This window comes from Mus pahari, chromosome 8 (assembly GCF_900095145.1).
Source record: "Mus pahari chromosome 8, PAHARI_EIJ_v1.1, whole genome shotgun sequence".
In the NCBI taxonomy this organism is placed as follows: Eukaryota; Metazoa; Chordata; class Mammalia; order Rodentia; family Muridae; genus Mus; species Mus pahari.
This window is the reverse complement of record NC_034597.1, coordinates 18970273-18997393: the sequence shown is the minus strand read 5'-3', so window position 1 is coordinate 18997393 and position 27121 is coordinate 18970273. Positions and strand designations below refer to the sequence as shown.

Genomic DNA, 27121 nt, shown 5'->3' with positions numbered 1-27121 from the left:
GTGCCTAGCAAGACGAGCCATATCAGGGAGCTCTAGGTTTAACTCAGAAAACCTGCTTCAATGAATAAGGTAGAAGAAAAATGGAGAATGATTTTCAACATCAACCTCGGCTTTCACCTACAAGCACACACACATGCACCCACACAGATGTGTGCCTACATACATGCAAAAGCATGTGCACACACACATACACATGCATGCACACACACATACACAGGAGACATGCGAAGGAAGGAGTTAACAAACAAAGCTGCTGTTGACAGGCATCTATGGATATTGTCACTGTTTGCCCATCTCCAAATGTATCCAAGAGACAGCTTTTTATCCTGTATTCATGCAGTGGGGCTGTAATCTTCATCATTGACTTCCAGGAAAAGTAATCAGTTCTTTCCTGAAAGGGCTGGCTCCCTTCCCCTCTCTCTCTCTCTCTCTCTCCTTCCCCTCTCTCTCCCCTGTTTTAATTTTAGTGAGTGCCCATGAGGTGCCAGCCAGCAAGTACAGATTTCCTGGGCTCTGACCAAGATGAACTCTCCCTGGCAAAGGCAGTGCATGTTCAAGAGCAGAGGATAGACCTTGGAAGCAACAGATCTCAGAGGCAAGAGAAGAAAGGATGCCCAAGACACTAAGGTCACATTCCTGGGAATCAGGCAGTGAAAGGCTCAGGCAATTCAACTGGTGGATAAACTGAGCCAGCGGAGGGGAAGGATGCCCAACCTCAGTTAGCCAGTGAGGTAGAAGCCTTGGGCTTCCCCCACTGAGACAGAGTAAATAGAAATCAACGGAAGTCTCAACCCTGCTACCATGACAACCCAGACCCTCATGCTGTTTTAGCATTGATGCTGTGGCCCTTAGTTATCTTATTTTGCATTTGTAGGGATAGTCACTGCTCCTACTGTGTCCTGTAATAATTAAGTAGCCTTGAAAGTCAGGGTCTAAATCTGGCTGTTTGAGCTCTACTGTTCCTTGAGTTCATCTAATACATAGTTAATGAAGATCTACTGTGTGGAAACCTTCCCCTAGGCCCTGGGATTCTGTGATCACCAACCACACCACAGAAGGTGGCTCTGGATGGTCTCACATTGCACATGTGATGGTCGACCATAGAAGTGATACAAGTCACTCATAATGCATGCCTAGGAGGAGAGAGGAAGCGGCCGTGGGAATATGAACAATCTACACTACAGATGTCAAGGCACAAGAAGCTATCTAATAGAACATGTGTCTATTAAAGCGTATGGAAATAAGGCAACTGGACAGCTACAAGATTCATACCACCCTGTGCCTGGGACAGTATGCAGCTATCATTTTAGAGAAGTGACTTCACCATAAAGACACCTCAGGCCACATAAACCTGAACTCTTGAGTTTCTAGGGAAATTTTTTTCCATGAATTCCTCAGTGGAATCCAGCTAAGTTTTTACTTAAGAGGAAAAACACGTGTGGAACTGAAAAACATTGGAACCTCTAAGCAGAAAACAAATTCGTGTACAGATTTAAAAAGGGGACGAGGGGCGGAGACCCAGACATGGAAAATCCAAGTAGCCCCTCCCACGAAAGCTCTAGAATGTCTAAGAGATGTCAGTCAGAGGGAAGCCCACTGCCAGGCTCTGAAGCACCTCCGAAGCTCGCTCTCACTGGGCTCTTTAACGTGAGGAAGGCAGAGCCAGAGCACAATCCCATCAGACGAGGTCATCAAGGGCTCCGTCCATGGTTCTGACGATGTGCAGCATCCCCCACCCTCCAGCTCTGAAGCATGATGCACGGCTCATCAGTAATTCTCTCCATTACTCATCCCTTGCTTCCTGGCTAATGCGAGACCATCGATAGAGGCTAATGTTAACCTTCAGGAAGCGTTTGCTTTCTTCTCAGAAGATTACAGTCTAACCGAGAACCATGACTTACAGTCACCCAATTACATCCTTATCTCTCTCTCCTGGGGTGTCAGCCGGATCCCCAGCTTCCCCTCTGCCTCCATTCCCACTAACTCTGGACGTCACTACCAAAGCCTTGACGCCCAATCCCCAGTCTCTAACCCATGAAATCAAACTCCACGTCTTCCATCTGGGACTAAGCTGCTGACTCGAGCTTATTTGAACGTACTTTTCCAATGTGATGTCTACTGTGGTTCTTGATCCTGTCCAGCTGGAGGTAAGCCTAAAAGTCAAAGAGATGCTGTTTTGAATTCCAATCCCTCTACTTACTAGTTCTGTGATCTTGGGCAAGTTCTTTAATGTCTCGGAGCTTAATGCAGCCACCTGCGAAATAAGTAGGATAGTATCTGCTCTGAGGAACCCTTAAGAAAATACACATCACAGAGGATTATGTTCGGCTGCAGTCGTGCCTTGTAGATAATGCGGCTCTTTGTGTCATTCACCAGGATTCTATAGGAGGCAGCGTGGTGGCACTCGGCACTTGGGAGACAGAGGCAGGTTACCATGGAGTCAAGGCCAGACCCTATCTCAGAACAAAGCATAGTAGAGAAAGACAGGGTAAGCTGGTAGTGCCAAGGAGAAGGGCCATCAAGACCGAGACCTTTCCAGGCTCCAGCTCTGGTAGTAGTCATGTTCCGACGTGCTTTGTTTTGTTTAGTTTCTCTGAGCTAAAACTTAAACACAGGACTAACACACCTCAGCTTTGCTATGTTGAAGACACTTTCATTGCTATAGTTATTACTGCCTATCCGGGTATTATACCCACATTCCCAGCAGCAAGAATGAAGTGCCAAGAACTATTGGAGTGCACCAGCCGGGCGTGCCCTCTTTTTTTAAGCTTTCTGGAAAACCCCCACCCAATAATTTCTACCTCCATTATTACCAGACCTCTATCTCATGACTTTTCTATGATGCTAGGGAGTCTGGGAGGGTCAGATAGGTATATATCCTCCTGTCAAAATAGAGTTACTTTAGTTTAAAGAGCGGGTGGAGATGAAGATTGGGTAGGCAACCAACCAGGTCTACTCTAATATCAAATTAGCTGTTTTACCAAGAGCGCTCTGCATGGGGCCTCACACAGAGTTACATAAAAGTTACACTGTGGCCAGATGTGCTGACACACACCAACTCAGCACTTAGGAAGCTGAAGAAGGAGACTTGCCAGGTTCCAGGCCAACCTGGGCTACAGGGTAAGTCTGTACCTCAAAAGAGAAAAGGTTAGACTACAGGAGCGACTGCTAATAGGTGTTGCTGCCATTCACCTCACTAGCTCTCTGGCTGAACTGAGTAACTTGGTTATAGCCACACGTGCCCCTCACATACCTACGAAATCATGGAAGCAACTTTTCTATTGCTGTGACAAAACCTCACGAGCAAATCAATTTATAGAAGCAAGCATTTAATTTGGAGGCTCATGGTTCTAGAGGGTTAGAGTCCATGATCACCATGGTAGGGAACATGTTAGCAGGCAGTCAGGCACGGAGCTAGAGAAGTACCTAAGAGGTTACATCCTGATCCTCAGGTTGGAAGCACATGGAGAGCTAACTGGAAATGGCTTTTCAGTTAGGGCTTTTGAAACCTAAACATACCCCCTCCCCAGCCCCAGTGGCACACCTCCCCTAACAAGGTCACACCTCCTAATCCTTCCCAAGCAGTTTCACCAACTGTAGACTAAGACTTCAAATAGACAAGCCGCCACAACTACCTCCTACTCTTACTCTAGCTTTCTCCCTGAGAATCTAAGAAAATGGCATTTCATCCAAGAATACTTCCCCCACCACCTACTGGTAACAGTAAGTTCCAAAATGCCAGGTCCGCCACACTGGCTCACACCACTGCATTAACAATTATGTCACAGAATACTGTCAGGTCCTAAAACTAAAATAGTACCCTAATAATTAAAGTTACGCATGTGTAAACACACCTGCTATGACCATCAGCCTTCTAGAGTCAAATACAGTATATTCCAAATTGCAAAGTTTACATTGTGTGTGTGAGAGACAGACAGACAGACAAACAGAGACAAGGAGAGAGAGAGAGAGAGAGAGAGAGAGAGAGAGAGAGAGAGAGTATTCATAGAAATGAAGAGAAGGTGATAAAGATTCCATCCTCCAAGCATGAAGAGAGGGGCTAGGGAGACGGCACAATGGTAAAAGCTCATAAGCATGGGGACCAGGTTTCAGATTCCAAGCACCCATTTAAAAGCTGGGGATGGGCATGTGCCTTTACCCCCAACACATACTATAGTGAGAGAGAACCGTAAGGAGTCCCTCTCAAGGGAATGATAGTAAAGGACAACCAACTTTCTCCTCTGGCCTCTGCATGGGCACACACTGATAGACACGCACAAACACACACACAAACACACACACACACACACACACACACCAAAAGAAAAAAGAAAGTGGGGGGCTGGTGAGATGGCTCAGTGGGTAAGAGCACCCGACTGCTCTTCCGAAGGTCCNGAGTTCAAATCCCAGCAACCACATGGTGGCTCATAACCATCCGTAACAAGATCTGACACCCTCTTCTNNAGTGTCTGAAGACAGCTACAGTGTACTTATGTATAATAAATAAATAAATCTTAAAAAAAAAAAAAAAGAAAAAGAAAAAAGAAAGTGAATGAAAACATAGAGAAATAAGTAATCATTGTTGCCAGACATCATGATGGTGCATGCCTTTAATCCAAGCACTCAGGAGGCACAGCCTAGAAGATCTCTGTGAGTTGGAGGCCAGCCTGGTCTACAGTGTGAGTGCTAGAACAGCCAGAACTACACAATGAGACCCTGTTTGAAAATAACAGTAGGAAGAAGAGGAGGAGTGGGGTAGGGAGAGGAGAAGGGGGAAGGAGAGGAAGAAGAAGAAGAAGAGGAGGAGGAGGAAAGTTTTCTAACTTACACCATACTTTGAGCCTACATGGAAGTATAGATTGTAGTTCAATGAGCGTTCCTTACCCCGCTTCAGGCAGAATCTACCACTGAGATTGGACTTTTCCATGCAACTTCCTTTCTCCAAGAAAGGGTGTCAGTGGAAGTGACATTTGCTTGCATGGTTTGCCTGGATGTTTGACAGCATCCACCATAGCGTGGGCAGGCCACAGGAACCCCAGAACACCTAAGGAACACATAAGAACTCAACCTGTGCCTTAGTCAGGATGCTCCCAAAAACTGAGCCTGTGGACATGAGTGGAAAATGAATACCTGTTGCTATGGAGGAGAAAATCCTGTTACACAACCAGAGTTGAGTGATATAATGTTATTATTTGGAATATGTTGGCACTTCTTATCTGTTCACTTACTTTGTCCCTTTTCTTCATCTAAAAAGAGAACACTGGCTGTAACCAGTGATTTCCTGCTTGGACCCAACGGTCATAAACTTGCAAGAGCCACACAATTAGTACTGGTGCTCTCCTGCTTTCTGTCTGCTCTACTATCTTACAAAATAAATAAACCTGAAATAAACAAGGAACCGTATAAATACTGCTGGAACTGAACTGGTGGATGACAAGAGGTGACCCATGTGACAGGCAGTGGTAACAGGTTGTGTGCTTTTTAAAAGCCAACAGATGTTCTAGTGAAACAGGTGAGACAGAGTCTGCAGAATCAACCTAGTGAGAATCACAAGCTAGGCACCGAGGTGAACTTGTGGGCAATGGGGCTCACCTCACTCATCCTCCGCAGTACACAGAAATGAAGTCTGCGGCTTCTTACAACAGAATAAAAGAGACAGTGTGTGCCATACTATTTTAGAAGAACAATTTAAAATGTAAGTATATTGAATCACTAGTGAAAAGGGATTTTTATTTTTTATTTTTTTGCAAGTAAAAGAAAAATGAAAGTCTAATCCCTTAGGGTGCAGGAAACCAACTGACTGATGTTAAAAGCATTTACTCAACCAGAACGTGCTTAAATTGGAAATCTGAGATATCAAGAAAAATAAAAAAGTGTGAATTTTATTTTATCTTCCTTTAAATTGTCATCAAGTTTAGAACTAACTAACAGGCCAAAAATGCCCTACTAGAAACACACAACACACAAAGCTGTTGAATTTGCCCTTTGGATGCAAAGACAAGCAGGATCAGTGGGCTCTTCAAAGGTAGGCTCTGGGTATGCACTAGACTTGTGCAGACCACACCACCAAAATCTTAATTGAAGGCTGTGGCAAGGTCATGGGCTCTGGGTCAAACAGAAGTACTTACCATCAGGGTATAGTGTAGCAATGGGCCTAATTCTTTTCAGTCTCCACAATTAGAATTCAGGGGCAATAGCAGTACCTACCTCACATGGGCTCTGCTAAGTGTAGACCAGGGTAGGGGACGTGCATGAGCAAGAACATCAGCAGTAATAGTAATAGCACCCCTTGATGCGCCTGGCATCTATGTCCTAACCGTATGGTCCAGCTCAGGATTTAAAGCTGAAATCCACAGCATTATGCCCACACCCAGGTCCAGCTCCTATAAGGTGATGTATCTCTGGGCACAACTCATACTTTTCTAATGAATGCAAGGAGAAAGGTGCTGAAAATCAGGTTTTTAATTAGTACAAAGTTAAGACCTGGTCCTTCGTCACTGATTTATCCACCCAAGAAAGGTCTCACAAACCATAGCTCCTTTCCCGGAAGAAAGGTCTCACAAACCATAGCTCCTTTCCCGGAAACTATCAAAAGGCTTTCATTACAGTTCAGAAGTACACCAACAAGATGCCTCTCATGAGAAGGTAAAGTCCTCTTCCCCACCCCCATCCTAACTGACATCGTGCAAAGGAGAAGCAGGCAGCCCTTCCAGAGTTGAGCTAGACTGTCAAATCTAAAAGGATTCTCTCTATTCATGTGCAAAAACATCTTATAAACCTACCAAATCTGAGATAAGAGCCAAACTACATAGTCAGAAACAGTGTGAGTTCACAAGGACAAGGGTAGGGTGACCACAGGAGACAGCGAGCCACACCCTTCTCTAGATAGCTCAACAGTCAGTGCATCTCTTATAAAGAAGACTGAAGGAAAGGTAGATCATTCCAACCTGCCGTCCCAGCAGCCAGCCCATGCCCCCTTCGCTCTTTATACAGATCGATTTCACGTTTAAGCCAACGATCTCGGCATTCACAGCTACAACTAGTGACGGACAGGGAAGACAGGAGAACACAGGTCGAACATACTTGCTTCTAAGCCCATTTTGGAGGAGTTGGCTTCCCGCTTCTCGGCTTCTCACAGCTGGAGTCCTACCTGGTGGAAACCAATGGTTAAGTAAAACCACTGATTTAAAGAGCCAACCAGGAAACTAACCAAGACAAGTGGGAGCAGCCCTCCTCTCCCGAGCATTGATTGGCTCTTGGGGTTCCACCGGTCCCGTTCTATCCACATAAGTGGCAGGTGCGGCTGTCAGTCACGAAGAGAACTGACAATTCACCGCTCTGGGAGTAAATTGTCTTTCATCCAGCAAAGGCAGGTAGCCGCCTAAAATCGATCTTCTCCTAACGGAGCGGACCCTCCCTCTGGCAAGGAGGAGAAAGACCCCTAACTACAAAATAAATTATGTAGGGCTGAACAGAGGAGAGTTTGTGGGTACTATTTGATTCTCACACACCAAAGGAGCCCTTATTCTTCACTGTCCTAAAAATGATCTTTCAAAGGCTCAGACAGTAATAATAATAATAATAATAATAATAATAATAATTTTTAAAGGTACCTCCTTGTAAGTACCCCTTGTGTAATTAGGAGGTGGGGAGAGAATCGGTAGGGATGCTGTTTAATTTCACATCGTATCCTTTTTCATACACCACCTCCTACCCCTCCCCAGTAAATCATCTTCATTTTCCCAGGCATGAATTTTTCTTTTTATAACCTGCATCCCTCCCCCGCCCCCCTTTCCCCTGGAGCCCACCCAGATAGCCAGGCTCACAACCACCGGGGCTGGGGGTCCTGTCTTCTTCACTTTATTCAGCTTGCGATTCTGAGAGACCCCCCGCCCTCGTGAGCATCTCACCCCTCCCGGCAAGAAGGCAGTCAGCAAAGGGGGGGGGGTCTGCAGAAAAGAAAGGCGAGGACAGTGAGGGTGGCTACGGGAGAGAGACTGCGGGAGGTGGCCCGGGGCGGGCGCCTGAGGAACTGTGCACTTGTTCCAATCCGGGGGTTTAGACAGCGAGGCAAATCCGCCCTTAGGCCGCCCCATCCCTTCCCCCGCCTGAAATAGCCCCGAGGAAGGCGGCTGCGTCTCCCCTCGGCTCCCCCGATAACGCATTGCAGCTGCCCACGAGCGCCGGGGACCCGCACGAGGGAGCCGGGGGGCCCCCAGCGTCGGCGTCTCACCTTAGCGATGCTCGCCCCGGCGCGGTCCCACATGGATTTTTACAACCTCGCGTGGCTGCGGCGCCGGGCGGCCGGGAGGAGCTGGAGCGATCAGGAGCGCGAGACGGTGGAGCGCGGGCAGCGCGGGGAGGTGGTGGGGAGGTGGCGGGGAGCGCGGCCAGCGCCGAGCGCCGGGGCCGGGCCGGGCGGGGCCGAGGGGGCGGCGCCCGCCGCAGTCCCGACACGCGCGCTCACGGCCGCTCGCCCAGGCCCTGACTCACATTCCCAGCATTCCCGAGGAGCCTGGAGGGGCCGCGGCTGGGACCTGGGCACCTCCGCGGGGGGCAGCAGAGAGTCGAGTGCGCGCCCGCTCCGCAGCGCCTCCTGGCATCCTCCTGCCCGAAGCACCTGACCTCCCAATCCTCCCCCAGAAGCCCCTCCAGAAGCTGCCAGACACTTCTGGGCAACAAGAACAGCACTTGCCTTTTAAGTTAACCTAGAGAACTGGGGTGAGGGTTCCTATGCCCATTCCTTTGCAGGTCCATAGAAGGATGACTCCACAACACATCTACTTTATTGCCACCTCCTTGTCCCCCAAGGAAAAGCGAGATAGAAAAGTGAAAAGGAGAGCAATTAAGGCTCCTGTTCATCACATGCATTAGGTGTCTCGTCTGATTCCCTTTTAAATTAGAAAGATGGGCCCTGAGTTCACGCAAGCACACACCGTTCCAAGTAAAGTGCATGAGAACGTGTGCAAGGTTTTCATAGGCAAAAGCAAAAGCTTCCACTCAACAAGAAGTCTTGAACCCCTGCTGCTGCCACTTGGCATTAGGGAGGGAAATGGAAAAGTCAGAGGTAAGTAGTCAATTCCAGAACAGCAGCGATTTCCTTTTTGCTTTAATGAGTGTGCTTCCAGCAACTTCAGTGGCCACATAAGAATGTCTCCTGCTGGGAAGCTCACAAATAAAGGGATCCTGATCCAGCGGTGGGGTGAGCAGAGGGAAGAACAGTGACTGGGGACAATCCTTCCTCCCACCCTGATAAGGAGGAACTCATATGCTAACTGCTCAGAGAACAGGAGGATGCCTTCCTATGGCAGCCTAAGTGTCTCTGCCTTTTATAGCCATGCCATTTAAGGTTTTCCATAGCCTCCGGGTGCTCATACTCTTCTTTCCATCCCCAACAAATCGTGCCCATTCCCCTAATCCTGGTACTTGAAGGACAAAACCAAACTCTATCTATTGTGTTCTGTCCCACATGGGTCCTTGGCAACCTGGCGTGTTACACGTGAGAGCCTTTTGAAATTCTTGACATACCTCATGCTGAGTGTTCTCTGAAATGTGACTGTGCTAATTTGCTTCTCTGTTGCTGTGATAAAAACAATGACCAAAACCAATTTGGGGAAGGGTTGGCTTACATTTCCACCGCATGGTCCATAATCAAGCAAAGCCAGGGCAGGAGTGCAAGGCAGGAAGCTGGAGGCAGGAGCTGAAGCCGAGGCCATGGAGGAGCACTGCTTACTGGCTTGCTCCTCTGGCTTGCTCAGTGTGCTGTCTTACTTGACCCAGCCAAGACCATGAGCTCAGGGTGGTATGGCCTACTGTGGGCTGGGTCCTCCCACATCAGTCATCAACCAGGAAAACACTGCCACACAAAGCCAGTGGGATGGAAGCTGGTCCTCAGCTGAGGTTCCCTCTTCCCACTTGAGTTCATGACAAGGTGACAATACTAAGAACACAGTGACAGCATGCTTTAAGTGTGTGTGTTTGTGTGTGTGTGTGTGTGTGTGTGTACCTGCATGTGCGCACAGTGTGCAGATATCTGTGCAGACAGTTATACTTTCTCAATCACTCTCACAAAAACTGTAAAATGGGTAATATCTTTCAGAAAATCCAGGTGACATATCCAAGATGGCACATTTATAGATTTTTTAAAAAAAGAAATACAATGTTGAACATTCACTATTGATGGCCTTCATTCTCTCTATTCCATTGACCTCTAAGTTCTAAATAAGAATCCTCCAGTGCTTAAAAGATAACGTTATATGTATATAGGCCCAAGAATAGTTTTCACACACACACACAAAGACTCGTGGTTTCCAACAGATTTTTTTTTCAAAGTAGGTCCTTGATTCAGGGGAAAAAAATGGGAAAAAAATAGTCATTTTATGTAGAAAACAAAGGACTGAGATTTTAGAGTCCTTAGACATGTAATCTTCATCCTTTTGAGGACTTAGATTCCCATCTGAAGATTTTAAAAGCTGAAGTAAATGAACTCAAGATGTCATCTAGCTAAACTTTTCTAACTTAATGCTAAATATATGTGTGTACATGTGTACACAGACACACTACCCCACATGCCAAGTGCTAACAAGCAGCCCTTACCCAACTGGACAGAAAATTACAATACAATCTTGTCCATACTGAAGACACAGCTCTCACTTCACAAAGAATAAGTAACAGTTTATTCTGAAGTCAACTATGAGTAGCCATGGCCTAGAAACACAAATTTAGGTTATACTAAACTCTGTGTTCCAATGCAGCAACACTTTAATGACATTTTTTTATGGTTACAGAAAAAAAGAAAGTTATAAGTCAAAAGACTTTTCAAAAAGCATCAGAGGAAACCTCAGGTAGGAAGCTCACAGCCAAGCACAGAAAACTCTGCTGTAGGTCTCGATGTTATTTGATGACATTTTTAGCTTTTGGATTTGTGGAAGCTAGGCATCTGCACACAAGAGGATTTTCCCAAATAGTAACAAGGATGCTGGGTCATACGCAGAGGTGAGCAGTTTTAAGTGGCTATTTAGGATGCTAAGACAATCCAAAATAATTTGACTCTGGGTCTACAACATTTCAGCTCTGCACAATCACTGAAGTTCTGATCCATCAATTAGCCCCATAGAGTGTGTAACATAGTACAGCTTTTGTGTAGAATCTTCAGGTCAGTCTGTTGCCCCTTGCCCCCAGGTCTTGTTGTTTGTTTTGTTTTATTTTCTTGGTTTCTCAGATCTCCATCATAGCTGTTCCTCCAACAGTGTCAGAGAACACTGTTCTGTGGCAGATTTTTTTTTCTCACAAATTTATTCATTCATTTAATAAATACATATTTAGCAACTACTCTTGGCCTCTCCCCTCAAAAACTAGACAGTTTAGTGAAGGCAAATTATTAAAAGCAGGCAACTTCAACCACCTAAGAAGAGACAACGTACTGTGGGAGCATGCAGGGAAAGGCAGCCAACCATCCTGAAAATCAGGAAGAAGATCCCAAGACAAAGCTTGCCACACTCTACCATGCCCCCCCTGTCCTGTGTAAGACACCTGGAGTGGCACCACACATATGTTGTGAGCCCCGCCATGTTGGGATCTGTGATGGACACCTGTCTTGGAGTGGTCCATAATGGCCTCTCCTCAGTTCTTGAAACTGAACTTTGACTGAGTCCACTAGCCAGCACTGAATGGTAAGCTCTGAACTATGGTATCCAGAGGTGTTATGCAGGCCTGTGATCCCAGCATTTGGGAGAGAGAAGCAGGAAGACCAGGAGTTCAAGGCCAGCCTAGGCTACATGCAACTCTGTTACCGAAATAACAACAACAAAACCCCTACCATAATGGCAAAGTCACCCAGGAGTAAAATCTAAAAAATGCTTGCCCCAGGAAGCTGGCATACTGAGAGGAAAACAGATAACCATATATACAGAATCAAGATTCCTTAAAACAAAGCACTTGATTATGCAACAGCTTACTAGACATCTCCCCTGTGTAACTCACCAGTGTCTCAAACTTATGGTGCACTAAACATAGTTTACAAAGTTTTTACATACCAATCCTTATCTTTCCCAAGATTGTCTATCAAGTTACTAACCTCATCTTTTGTCCTGTTATACAAGGCCAACCCTAAGAATGCCATTATGCCTCTTCCTGCTTAATGGACACATCCATACCATCAGCCACTCTGTCAGCTCGACCTTGGCCTGAGTCAAGCCTTCTCAGTTTCTGAAACAAAAGAGAAAAAGTGTGCCTCGATGGAAAAGCTTCAGAGTTCTAAAGTTCAAAGTTTTAAAATATAACTGCAGCCAAGTATGACAATGAATGCCTATAATCCTAATGTTTGGGAGAAGGATATGGGAGACCATCCTTGGCCAAACAGTGAGTAAAATATATATATCTATATATTTTATATCTTTTATGTATATATATATATATGTATATATGTGTGTATGTATATACATATATACATATATATATTATATATATATATATATATAATTTTATTGTCATGAACCATCATAAACCTGCCAGTGTATATGTCTCCTTTCTCTCTCTCTCTCTCTCTCTCTCTCTCTCTCTCTCTCTCTCTCTCTCTCTCTTAACATTCATTATGGAAATGAAAGTTATGCCAATAATTAATTTTGAAGTCAACAATAGGAAAATATTACACATACCTGTATGGCCATACTATGTGCCAGGCCTCCCTCTAAGCAGTTTGTAATTGTGTGCTTTCTACTCCTAAAACAATTGCATTTAAACGCCATACCTGCTTTTCTTCAAAACCTAGACATCACAGAGATAAAGGCTATTCTAGAAATCCATGAAGAGTTCTTAATCAGAATCCTGTCAGGTTTAAATCCAGATACATGTTAAGATCTGACAGTGAATTTAAATGAGCTACTAATAGAATTTATGTATCGAATTGTTCTACTCTTGTCCCTGTGATAAAATGCCCAACAGAACAGCCTAAGGAAGGAAAGCACTTGCTTTAGCTCAGTTTGAGAGGCCTCAGTCCTTATGGTAGGGAGGGCATGCATGGTGGAGTAGCTTAGACCATCATGGTAGACCAGGAAGTAGAAAAGGAGGGTGTGCCACCATCCAGCGCCCTTGAGTTTCCTCAGGCCCCCAGCCCATAAGATAACTCCACCCACCTTCAGACTGATTCCCCAAGTCAGGTAATACTCTAAAAATCCTCATAGACACACCCAGTGGGGTGAGGACTGGGTCTCCCAAGTCCAGTCAAGTTGATAATGAAAAACAGCTATCACAATTTATTTCATCTTAAGGAGGGAAGTAACAGATACTTGAAATGCTAGTTACACACTGTCTTTGTTAGAGTTTCTTTTACTGCAATAAAACACCATGACCAAAAAAGCAAGTTGGGGAGGAAAGGGTTTATTCAGCTAACACTTCCATATCATGGTTAATTACCATAGGAAATCAGGACAGGACCTCAAACAGGGCAGGAGCCTGGAGGCAGGAACTGATACAGGAGCCAAGGAGGGGTGTTTACTGGCTTACTCCTCATGGCTTCGTCAGCCTATTTTCTTATAGAACCCAAGACCACCAAGGCAGGAAGACACCACCCCACAATGGGCTGGGCCCTTCCCAATTGATCATTGATTGAGAAAATGTCTTATACCTGAATCTTATGGAGGCATTTTCTCAACTGAGGCTCCTTCCTCTCTGATGATTCTAGCTTGTGTCAAGTTAACCCAAAAACCAGCCAGTGCACACACAAAGCTAGACTTTCTTCTGTTCCCCTCCACAGTAGCAAAACTCCTGCCCTTAGTAATTAATTATGTGTCATTTATGAAAATGGAAGGGGATTATTAGGAAGGGGAGGAGATCAGCAGGAGTGGGAGGGGACAAGAGAAAGTGTCAGGGGGTAAATAAATATGATATGGTTGAATACATTATATGCAGGAATGAAAATGTCAGAATGAAGTCCATTATGTATAATTAACATATGCTAATAAAAACATAAAAATAATTACATGCATTCAAACAAATTACCTAATTTGCAAATCCTTATCTATAAAATAATTGTTTTCTGTTTCTTTTTAATATGTCTGTGATATGGATGTATAGGTCACCTGTCATAGTTTGGGTTTTACTGCTGTGAAGAGGACACCATGACCAAGGCAACTCTTATAGAGGACAACATTTAACTGGAGCTGGCTTACAGTTTCCGAGGTTCAGTCCATTATTGTCATGGCAGGAAGCATAGCAGCACACAGGCCAACATGGTGCTGGAGATGGAGCTAAGAGGTCTGCATCTTGATTGGAGAGCAGTAAGGAGACTGCATCCCTGGGCATAGCTTGAGAATAAGAGACGGCAAAGCCTGCCCCCACAGTAACACTTCCTCCAACAAGGCCACACCTCCTATGAGCCAATCATCCAAACACATGAGTCTATGGGGGCCATTCCTATTCAAACCACCACATAACTACTCAGGAAAAGTTCTTTTACCTCTCATGAAACAGTGGCTCTGGACCTGTAACAATGATCATGTCAAGTAAAAGTAAAAATTACATGTAACAGTCTAAATCATTGGCACTAATCTGTAAAGTCTATGCTAAATGTCCTAGTCTAGACCGAGGGAAAAGAGCCATTCTGCCCTGGATGTGAAACTGGGGCAATGTATTTGGTTACAGAGAGTAAAATTATCCCAGTAACCAAATGCATTATATTTTGATTGTTTGTTACAATAGCCAGGCATAGTAGCACACATCGTTCATCCCAGCACTCAGAAGGCAGAGGCAGGTGGATCTTGATGAGTTCAAGGCCAGCTTGGTCTACAAAGTAAGTTCCAGGACAGCAAGAGCTACATAGTGAGACTCTGTCTTTAAAAGAAAATTATTTTTAGTTGTTTGTTACATTTATTTATTTGTTTGTGTAGATGAACTAGGGTCATGGCACATAAGTAGAGGTCAGAGGACAGCTTGGGGGGTTGGTTCTCTCCTTCCACCATGTGGGTCCCAGGATCAGACTCAGGTCCTGCTTGACAGCAAGTGCCTTTCACTCATCAAGCCCTCTCTCTGGCCCTTAACTTTCTATTAAACCAGCAGACTACATTCTATACTTGGCTGTTTGGCTGTATATGATGTTGATGATATTATTATGAATGTGTGTGCACTGTAAATAAAGTTTACTGGGAGCTGTTGAGAAAGAAAACAAGAAAAAAAAAAAAAGAGGACAGGAGCTGCCAGGGTCGAGTTGTACTTGATGGGTTCTTACACTGTTAGCTAACAGCTAACTTCTTGGTACAGGCCTTCTGTGCCACCCAGAAACCCAGCATTCGTCTCTGCAGCCCAAAGCCTTTCTAGGTAGAGAAAAAAACACCTGCCAAAAGAAGGGAGTTTCCTTGTAAGAGAAACAGAAGCCACCAAGAAATTGTTTCTTAGGAAGGGTTAAGGCTGTAGCTCAATTGGTGACTAGCATGTTAACACAAATAAAAAACAAACAAACAAACAAACAAACAACCCTGGGTTCTATCCCCAACATTGCATAAAACCAGCTGGCCCACATCCATGATCCCAGAACTCAGGAAGTAGAGGCAGGAGGAGCCAAATCCAAGGTAATCAAAGGTCAAGGCCAAGGTCAGCGGGGGTGGGGGGTGGGAGGACACATGAAACCCTTCTTCCAAACAACAACTTCCTTGGAACTAAGATGAACTTGATTGCTCCTTTCAACCAAGAACCCAAAGTCTACAAAATACCTCCTTTAGGCTACATATTTGGAAAGTCAATGAGATAAGTGAATAAAATGTCCAAAGACCAGATAAATATGAGCCATTATTTAGTAATAGGAGAATCATTCATGTAACTCGAAGAGTGGAATCTGCAGTTGTGCTGCAAAGATGTAAGTGATGGGCTCATTAATCAACCTGCCTCAGGACAGGGACCAGTGCTGGATAAAGGCCGCATGGGGAAGTGGGACTGAGCACTGCTTTGCTGGCCAAGCACTGGGTGACTGTCCTACCACCTACAACACCAATATGCTGAATGTTCTAGCACATCCTTAGAGACAGGACAAAGCTTCAAAACTTATGTTGCCAAAAACTCATCCATTTCTTGAAATGGGTTTTGGATCAGCTCTGAGAAACTGTTCTTCTCCAAACAAAAGCCTTAACTGCACAATTAAATGAAAGGAACTCATTTGCTTGGAGGAGAATAATGAAAAAAAAAAAGTTAGCTTAAATGGAAAAAAATGTTCACAAATTGGCAACAGCTTTCAAATGTTTGCTTCTGGATTTGATTAATGGGATGCATGATCAGTTGAGCACAGAACTATCAGTTAAGAACATCATTTATCTAACCTTTTAATGAAATTTTGTTTTGAAAAACAGGAAGAATGATTTTAAAATAAAACTGAAGGAGCTGGAGAGATGCATCTGCAGTTAAGATCTCTTCTTGCTCTTGCAGAGAACCCACAAGGAACTTTACATGCACCTATAACTCCATTCCAGGGGATCTGATTCCCAGATAGTGCCTGACCTCCAAGGGCATTATACACACTATATATATATCCCTTGGAGGTTATATATATATATATATATATATATATATATATATATATATATATATAGGCAAAACACTCATGCACATGTTTTTTAGAAATTTAATAAAGTTTTCATCAAACTTTCCATAAAAGGTGGAAATTCACCTTCTGAGAATACTCTGAACCCCTAAGACCACTCTCTGAACTCTGAGCACTTTTAATAGCCTTGTGTATATTTCCTCGGATCCCCTACCTCTCATTCTGAGACTCAAACTCAGGCTTTGCATATAGCAGGCAAGCACTGAACTACCTCTCCAACAAGCTTGGAATTTGAAACAACTGTTTATATTTCAATGGGTCAGTTATGGGGTTTTTCCTGGAAGTGTCCCTTATGTCCTGGTTCCAGCTTTAGGCCTAATTCTGGACTCGGGAGTTCTCACTTTGCACGTTCTCTTTGGCAGAAGTGACTGCTCCAAGAGCTAGACACATGGTCATAACATGCCAATAAAAATCCAGGCCTGGTGTGAAAGCTCAGTTGGCAAATTTCTTAACACACTAGCAGGAGGACCAGAGTCCAGGTCTCAGAATCCACGTCAAAAAGTCATGCATGAACTACCATGGTGGCATATACATTTAATCCCAAAGACAGGGGATTTCTGTGAGTCAAAGGCCAGCTTGCTCTACACAGCAAGTTCCAGGCTTGCCAAAGTAAAATACAAAAAAAAAAAAAAAAAGTCATGAATGTAGGGTGCTTGTAGGAAGGTCTAGAGAAGAAGGGAAAAGCAGGATTTATGGGGTTCACTGGCCAGCCAACCTGGCCTAATCATTGAGTTCCAGGCTACTCAGAGACCTGCCACCCCCTCAAAAATCTCAAAAACCGAAGTGGACAGTTCTTGAGGAGCAACACTCAAGGTTGACCTCAGCTTAAATACACGTATACACACACACACACAGTCCTTTCCTGGGGTTTTTGACTAGTGAACCTTCATACTTCTGCAGCCCAGAAGCTGTAAGGGTGTACTAACAAATTGGTGGCATCTGTGGTCCACTTTTGTGGAAAATCTACACGTGGTGAGAAGCAGAGATAAGAGGCAGACATCGTGCTTTGCACTGAGGAGCATGGCTGAGGACCTTAAAACCCCAGGCATTTTCGAAGCTCTTCTGTGTCACTTGGTCTTCAGTCCCTGAATCATGCCAGTATCCACGTAACTGAGCTGGCCAGGCAGCAAGTGTAGTTTCTCACGGAGGCATTCTTCATTTATATCTGCCATGTGACAATGGGGGGAGAGCCCCAATATACACACTCCTCTGTGGCTTGATTTCCCTCATTTAAAACTGTATGTATTGCAGACAATGTCCACACCACTGAACATCTCCTGATTCCTTTTTAATGGTTAATGGTCCACTGTCTGGATGAATGTTTATGGCCTTTTCCTAGAGCCAGGAGCACAAAAGCTTTTAAAAGTGATAGAAAATCCATCAAGAAGGGCTATGACCACATCAGGGTGGGTAATTGATGTACAAATGAGAGGTTGGCACTGATAAAGTTCAAGAGACACTCAATTCCCCAGTCACCCCACACAATATTCATTATACCTGTCTTACAGCATTCATTATCTCTGTCACCTACTCAGAGGACCAAATACTATGCCCCACACACTCCAGTTTGCCCAGCACATTGAGCATAGTGTCCTTGAACTCATCCACTCATTCATAGGGTCTTTAAACCAGTTTGAGACAATTGAGTGGAGATTATATTTGTGCTAGATGTTGAAGCCTGGAGCCATAGGTACAATTAGTAGTGAACTTAAATTTGTCTGAAGAGCCAATACTCAATCCTCCCGCTCCATAATATCTGAAAAAAGGAGCAAAGTGTAATAGAAGGTCAGATCTGAGTTTTGCCATCGAGTCTCAGTCCTTTCATTTACAAGTTATATAATCTTGGGTGATTTAGTTAGTTCCTGTAAGACTCCTGATCATAAGGAGGGGGTGCAGACAGATAGATGGGTATGATGACCCATATCTGTTTGTAATCACAGCACCCACGGGACTAAGGCAAGAGGATGACAAATTTGAGGACAGCTTGCAGTATCGAGCATGATCCTAACTCAAACACACACACACACACACACAGAGAGAGAGAGAGAGAGAGAGAGAGAGAGAGAGAGAGAGAGAGAGAGAGAGAGAGGGGGGGGAGAGAGAGAGAGAGAGAGAGAGAGAGAGAGAGAGAGAGAGAGAGAGAAGAATTAATAGAACTTGCCTTGTATATAACTTGAAGCGAGTAGATAAGAAATTGCTGGGAAAGTTTCTTTGGCTGTGGCAGACCTATAGTAAATGCTCAATACATGAAGATTAGCATCATCTCGATGCGCAGTAAATTCAGCTGTCAGGGCTGTATTCTGCGTCTGCTTTGCGATTTCCTCAACAGCCAATGTGACTTTCAGAAACTGTTCTTTCTAAAGTCTCAGGAACACACATAAAAAGCTGGGCGCTGGCCAGAAAACATTTGGAAGCAAAACAGTCCTAAAAATAAGAAGAGGAGACATGCCTTTTTAAATGCTGGATATCTCTTTAAGAGCAAAATTACACCGTGAGTAAGGATCAAAATGCATTCTTTCTGTGACCTTGTTCCAGAGTGAAGTTTATTGGAGCATGAGGCGTGTCAGATGTTGTTCAGAGTGGCATATGCCCTTCCCAAGGCTTGTTGAACAGACACTGTGTGTCTCTGGGGGGGGGGGGNGGGTTTCCAGCAGGTGTTTCAAGGCTAAAGAGGAAAGGGCATCCTACCTTCAGTACATCCACAGCTCTCAAATTATGGTCTGCAGAATATAAATAGGGACATATATTATATATATATAACCTTTCCCTGTCTGGTTTTGAGGCTCGGAAATTCAGACTCATTATAGAAAACACACAAGAGGAAATCTTGCAGCTTGGGCCGGGCTGGAATTTAACATCTTCCAGGAACTACTTCCTTCTTACCATACCCAGAGCTTACTCCTATGTCCACTACCACTCTCGAAGTGAACATCCATGCAGTCTTGGTAGCACATCTCCCAGAAGCTCTTTTTATAGACTCCCTTGCTGGTAACTTTTCCCAGGCTGCTCTGCTTCCCCTTCATTACCCCATTAAGTGGAGGAGGGGAAAGATGGCTCAGTGGGTAAGAAAGAGCATCTGTCACTCTAGCAGACGACCTGAGTGTAGTTCCCACCACCCATGTCAGATGGCTTACAGCCACTTTTGGCTCCAGATCCTGGAGAGTCAACACCCTGTTCTGGTCCCAAGACCACTGCACTCACATGTACAGACACACACAGAGACATAACTAAAAGTACAATGGATCTTAACAAGATAACAATGGAAACTAGGAATATGCCTGTAATTTAACACCCGAAAGGAGAATTTCAAGTTCAAAGTCCAACTTGGGGCTACATAGATGGACACTGTCTAAGAAAAAAAACAAAACAAAACAGGCACTGGAGCAATGGCTCCGCAGTTAAAAGCACTGCTGGTCTTGCAAAGGACCAGAAAGCCCCAAGTTCAATTCTCAGAGCCTACGTGGTGACTCATAAACTTATGTAACTGCAGTCCAGGGGATGTAATGCTCTCTTCTGACTACACTGGGCATCAGGCAAAAAACATGTCACACATACACATACATGTAGGCAAAACACATACCCACATAAAAATAATAAATGTCTTTCAATAAAAAAAGAGTCAAAGAAACAAAGAAACGAAGGCAGGCAGACTAGACTAGAATAGCTGACTGAAAGACTGCTGTCTCTCCACACACACCTATCTGCTCTGCTTATGACAGAAATGAAGCCACTCCATTATGTCAACCCCAATGCCAAGCCCAAGGCCAAGATTCAACAAATATTTGGAAATTTTAAGGGAAAGTCTATATATTCAATAAAATTTAACCAGAGCCTTTGGAAACTCGGCAAAGAGCTTTGCTAAGAAACTTTCCTTGCAAAGGTCAAAAATGTCTTTAATTCCATGTAACCAAAAAGTATGCTGATGTCTTGTCATCTACATTCTATAAAATGACTTGGTTATCAGTTTCAGGAAAGAAAGTGAAAATTATATCAATTAGCACTAATTGGATGTATAATTGGCTAGATCTAAATAGGAATTGAAAGAGATAAAGAATAGAAAGGTCTTGAAAGCTAAATCATACTCATCTGTACAGTCAGAGCTGACAGCCAGAGTATGCCACAGGGGTTCTGATTGATGCTGTTCACCTTCTCAAAGAAGCTCGTCTTAGTTACCTTTCTATTGCTGTGAGGAGACACCATGACCAATGTTACTTATAGGAGAAGTTTATTTGGGGCTCATAGTTGCAGAGGGTTGGTCAAGTCTGTAATCATCATGGCAGGGAGGATAGCAGCAAGCAGACCAGCGTGTTACTGGAACAGTAACTGAGTCTTTACATCTTCACCAAAAGTCTGAGGCAGAGAAAGATAACCAGGAGTGGCATGGGCTTTAGAAACCTCAAAGGGGGCACACTTCCTCCAACAAGGCCACGCCTCCTAATCCTTCCAAAACAGTTCCACTAACTAGAGACCAAGTCTTCAAATATATGAGCCAATGAAGGTCACTCTTTTTTCAAACCACCACACATCTATGACATGGGGCTCTTCAAAGTGGCTCACTGAAGAAACAAACAAACAAAACTTCTGTAACAGCCTCTTTCCCAGAGCCACTTAGCTTCAGCAGGAGATCCTCTGACACAGGGCTCACTTTTAACACAAAACAGTGCATTTCATCGTTGAATGGTTCAAAAAATTTGTTTGTTTTAGTTAGGGCTTTACTGCTGTGAATAGACAACATGACCAAGGCAACTCTTTTTTTTTTTTTTTAAGGCAACTCTTATAAAGGCAACATTAATTGGGACTGGTTTACAGGTTCAGAGATTCAGTCCATTATCATCAAGGTGGAAGCATGGCAGCATGCAGGTGGACATGATGTCCGAGGAGCTGAGAGTACTACATTTTCATCTGCAGGTTGCTAAGAGAAGACTGGCTCTCACATGGTCAGGATGAGGGTCTCATTGCCCACTCCCACAGTGATTCACTTCCTCCAACCAGGCCATACCTACTCCAACAAGGCCATACTTCCTAATAGTGCCACTCCCTAGGCCAAGCATATACAAACTATCACAATGTTTCTATCCTATATTAAGTCCTAACATATATGACTCTAGTTCCACCTGAGCAAAAACATTCTGCTCCCTGATATATGTCCCAAAGCTAACTGTTCCAGTTTGGGAGTAAGACAGTTTCATAGTTGAGTTTAATAGCTGGGATAATCACAGACAAGTTGATTCATTCTTCTAGCCAGTTTCCAAAACTAGACACTCAATCTTTTTATTTATTTTTTAATGTATATGGAATTTTGTCTACATGTATATCTGTGCACCACTTTCATACCACTATTTGCTCTCCTGGAACTGGAGTTATAGACAGTTATGAGCCGCCATGTGGGTACCTGAGTCCTTTGGAAGAGCAGCTAGTGCTCTTAACCTCAGAGCCATCTCTCCAGCTAGCCACTTAATCTTTTTTTTTTTCTTTTTTCTTTTACTTTATTTACTTTGTTTTTTTTCTTCTCTTTTTTTTTTTCTTTATTTGTTTTTTTTTTTTTTTTGCCACTTAATCTTAATATGCTATCAAGATTAAAAGATATTTGGCTGGGCATGGAGGCTTAATCTGAGGTAGATGGATTGCCACCAGGTCAAAACTGGCTTGGGCTACATGGTTATTTCCAGACTAATTTGACCTACAGTATGAGAAGAAAAAAAAATCAAAAGATACATACATACCAAACATTTAGCTCAAGACACCACCTAGGAAAAGAGATATTGGCAACCTCTTCTTATCCAAACACTAGAAGATAATAAATGACTACATCTAGCCTTTTCTAAACTAAGGTCCCAGCTTCTTCAATGCTGTCTTCAACAAGGAAGAAGAGACAATCCCATGACATACAGTGGGTTGGTGTCACAATCAGCACTCAAAATTGAACCAGCTCTGCAGGTGATAGTTCTAAATAGCAGAGCTACTGCAGTGGCAAAACCAAGTAACTCAGGAGAAAAGTCTCACTCTCTGCAGGTGCACGAGAAGTGTACAATAGCCATGTCTGCACCCTGGAACAGAAGTGAAGAGTTTTAAACTCATTGGCAGTCTCATCATGCTGGTGACTTAAGCTCAACTGGAATTCTTCTGAAGGTAAAGTTTATTCTTCCTTCCTGTGTTCCAGTTGTGAAAGCAGCATATATTCAGGAAATAGGCAACATCTTGAAAAGACCAAAATAAATAAATAGATAGATAGATAGATAGATAGATAGATAGATCTGTGATTCTACTACCCAAGGACAAATTTCCATTAGTGTTCAATATATCTCTTCCCATTTTTAATTTACAGCTAGACTGACTTTAAACAACTTCCACTTATATCTTTTTTTTAAGATTTATTTATTATTACACATAAGTACATTGTAGCTCTCTTCAGACACACCAGAAGAAGGTGTCAGATCTCATCACGGATGGTTGTGAGCCACCATGTGGTTTCTGGGATTTGAACTTGGGACCTTTGGAAGAGCAGTAGCAGTTAGTGCTCTTACTCACTGAGCCATCTCGCCAGACCCCACTTATATCTTATGTGTTTAATAATACCACTTATAGCTGCAAGGGAAGCTTGAAAGTACAGTTTCATTTATCTGCATGCTTTACTTCTTTGAATGAAACTCAGGTTTTATTAATCAGGAATGTAGAAGGAAGACACTGAGTCGGCAGTGGGCACTGTCTGCTGTACCTCTCTTATTGGACACTTAGCTTCTTTCCAGAGTTTGCTCCCCAGCTGGAGTAGCTTCTAGAAGCTTTAGAAAGTAGGGCCTCAATGGGAAGATTAGAACACTGGAGATCTCTCTCTCTCTCTCTCTCTCTCTCTCTCTCTCTCTCTCTCTCTCTCTCTCTCTCTCTCCCAGCCCCGTTCTGACCATCATAATATGGGCTGTTGTAGCATGCCTCCCTGCCATGCTGAAAACATGAGCCAAACTACATTTTCCTCCTTTAATTTGGTTTTGTGAGGCAAATTTGTCACAACAGCAGCAACAACAAAATCTGACTAATACTGTGTATCGGGCTCTAGAGCATTGATTATCCCATTCTAGTTATTTGTATGACCCTGTGTGCTAAGGCTCAAACCTTTACAAAGTAAACTGTCGAGCCAGTGAGGTAGCTCAGCAGGTAAAGGCCCCTGATGTGCAAACCTCAGAACCTGAGTACAATTCACAGAGCTCATACAAAGACAGAAGAAAACCAACTTCACAAAGCTGTGATCTGACCTCCACATGCTACTGAAGCATACACACACACATGCCATACACACACCTACAATACGCACATACACCAAATACACATACATCATACACACACATACATACACACCATACACACACAACTCCCATACACATATACATTATACACACATCATACACATGTACATATCATACACATCATATACACATATACCATACACACATGTATATAGACATACATACATCATACATACACATATATACACCATGCATGTATCTATATAATAATAAAAAATTTGAAAAAGTTTAAAATTTTAAGTAAAATGTCAGTTTAATTATAGACTGAAGCCACAAACCACCTTCAAAATAAAACAAAAATGGAAAGCCATTGAATATTTTGCCTGCTTTTCCAAAACCCAAAATCTTTCTTCTCTGGATACATAAATACTTCCACTCTAAGAACTAATCTCTAATTGCTTCTAATTAGATTAAATGCCCAACTCATCCTGGGTGTCTGGGAACATGACTACCATCTGCATCACCTCAAGTGACTGCAGATGTAGCATGGTGGTGGTGTGAGGCAGGAGAATGACACCTCTCCACCACCGCCTCTAACCTTACACCTGAAATCAGGTTCCCACTTGCATCAGTGAGCCAAGTCTCTTCCCAGAATGTGTGAAGATGTAGGGAAGTTCAGCTATTGAGTCATCCTGAAAACAGATGGGAAAGGAACTGGCTTAGTGATCCAGAGATCAGGGGACCTCTGTGTTCTGCAGAGGTGACACTTCCAACATAATCAGGGAATCCTGGGTCGCATCCTCAGCTGACAAGAAGCATGGGAGCGAAAGTAACTCATATGGTCATAAGGAGGACTCCGTGAGCTAATTTATAGAAAGCCCAAACATATGCCCTGAAAAACAAACAACCAAGAGTGTTAGTAACAGATAGCCCACTCCACACACAGACTTAAAGCTTGAGCAAACCTAGTTCACTTTTGAACCGAATGCCAAAGACTGGAAAAGGGACGCCTGCTATCCTTGACTAAGCAGAGTGGGAGGAAAAGGTCTACTCGAGGAATGTGAGAGCAGTGGAGAAGAGGGCAATAGGCTCCAGGAGTCTTGGGCTGAGATCGAGATGTAGAGGGCACCTAAGACTCCTTCTGACACTCATGAAGGTCCCCTCACCCTGCCCTGGAAGTTCTATCTGTGACTCGAAAGAGAAAACTCATAAGAGGGAAGTGCTGGATCCAGTTCTATTAAGAGAGAACTTGTGGAAGCAGGGTATAGAGACAGAGGTGATTCAGTGTCCAGATAACACCAGCAATTAATGTTATAACAGTATCTGCCCTGAGTATTTATATTTGCACCAAGTACTCCATACATGTCAGTAACAAGCTGATACTAACTGAGCACTTACTGCCCCTCAGAAAATACTAATGCAAGTAACCTTAGACTCAATTTCACCTGACCTTCAGCAGCACGCCCCGAAATCACTCTCATTTGAACAACATTAAAAGGATACTCAGATTGCAGCAGCGACTTGCCTAAGCATGAACAGCTAGTAGGTTCAGACTCCGTGGACACACTCCCCAGACTCATCTAAAAGTGGAAGAGAACCAAACTCCTGTCTCCTAAGTCCAAGGTCTCCATCCACTGCTAGATGCCTGAACTTCCTAGCATGTTCCTGGCAGGCTTGTCAGTGCCCACCCTAGCCTTCAAACCAGCAGCTGGCTCTTCAGAGTGTGCTGCCCACACAGCCAAGGAGATAAATTTGCACCAACCTCCTCGGAGTGGGCTGTGGTTGGGTGTTCCAATTTGAATCATTGACAGCAGTGGAGTCTGGCCATTTAATCCACTCTGTCAGAGAACAGACAGCTGCATTCTGACAAAGTGAGTGCTGCAAATGTGGGGGTGGAGGGTGGGGTGGGGGAGCTGAGGTGCTCCTGGCTGGTCGCACCTCTTCCATGAGACCAGCTTCTAAAACATAATGTGACCTCAGCTTCTACATTGTGGAAACCTTTTCCAGTTATCAACAACTGTTGCAAATTACTACTGTGTTCTGAATGTTTCCTTGCATCTTCCTTGCCTGGACCCATACATTTGAGAAAGAGCATTGAAAAGTAGCCCTGTTTCTAGCATCTTCATTTCCTGGAGTGAAGGGACTTTTGTGTCATAAACAAACCAGAGAAACAATGAGATTTCTGCTTGGCATCTGCCTTTAAGACTTGACTTTTGACCTTAGATAAGTAATTGAACCACCAGGAGTTCATTAAAGGAAGTAGAGAACGAAACGTGGAACTGGCCCTCCACCAAGGCAAACAGAAGAAGTTTATTCTACCTCTTGGCTTCACTATGGTCTGAGCTGTCCTCTGCTGGGGAATGTGCCCTTTTGCAGCATTTACAGAAGTCCAGAAAGATGACACTAAATGCTGCGTTTTAGCTTTCCCGTGTTTAACATTGTATTTCATCCTCCTCACAAGCTTTGAAGAAACGAGCGGTAGTATTGTTCCCACTTGACAAACAAGGAACGAGAGAGAGGCATGCAGTTTGCCTGGTTTCTATGGCTGGAACTAGAACTGAGAACTCTGAGCTCTCCAACAAATTCATAGCTGACTGCACATATGTAAGGTTGTGTAAGGCTCCAACTATGAACTTTTAAATTAATTTATTTTTATTTTATGTGCGTTGGTGTTTTGACTACACGTGTGTCTGTGTGAGGGTGTTAGATCCCCTGGAACAGGAGTTACAGACAGCTGTGAGCTGTCGTGTTGATGCTGTGAGCTGATCCGGCTGTTCAAGAGCAGCCAGCGCTATTAACCTCTAAGCCATCTCTCCAGTTCCTCCACCATGGGCTCTTTCAGAAAGCGTGTATAATGGGACCTTCAGCTAACTGAAAGTACATGTGAAAGAAGAAAACAGACAGGAGGACCCTTGAGCTGAACTTAAAGGCCTACCCGTAATAATATAAAACCAGCTTCCACTCACTGAACATTTCCTGGCAGCAGACAACAAGACCATAAACTTTATGTATGTACCGTTCTGCATTCACAGTAACCATGGGTGGTAGAACATAGTATTCCCCGTGTGCCAGCTGTCAACAATGATCATAATATAAGCTATTTCCTCCAGGAATTGTTGGAGCACCCATAAAATGGCATCCAAATGTCCACGTGTTTAAGACAAGGGACCAGACCATATCCCATGGTTACTCTTCCGAAATCTGGGCATTCCAGTTCTTAAAGCCATTACTACTCACCAAAATAGCATAATGCTTCTGGTAATGAATAGACTTGGGAAAAGAAGGGCATTTCTTTGTT

General features: G+C 43.8%; 1 protein-coding gene across 14 annotated transcripts in view; it reads right to left on the bottom strand.

Moving 5' to 3' along the window:
• Positions 1 to 8441, bottom strand: part of Erc2 (ELKS/RAB6-interacting/CAST family member 2) — an 841097-nt gene extending 832656 nt beyond the window's left edge. For 6 of the 14 annotated variants that reach the window (XM_029541494.1, XM_029541492.1, XM_029541496.1 and 3 more), the window contains exons 1-2: positions 8234 to 8393; positions 7084 to 7150 (exon numbers count right to left, since the gene is read on the bottom strand). The gene's annotated coding sequence lies outside the window, so the exon portion shown is untranslated. Of the gene's footprint in view, positions 1 to 7083; positions 7151 to 8233 lie in introns of all 14 variants that reach the window. The other 8 variants (XM_021202982.2, XM_029541499.1, XM_029541502.1 and 5 more) reach the window with 4 other exon arrangements.
• Between the last annotated feature and the right edge of the window lie 18680 nt (positions 8442 to 27121).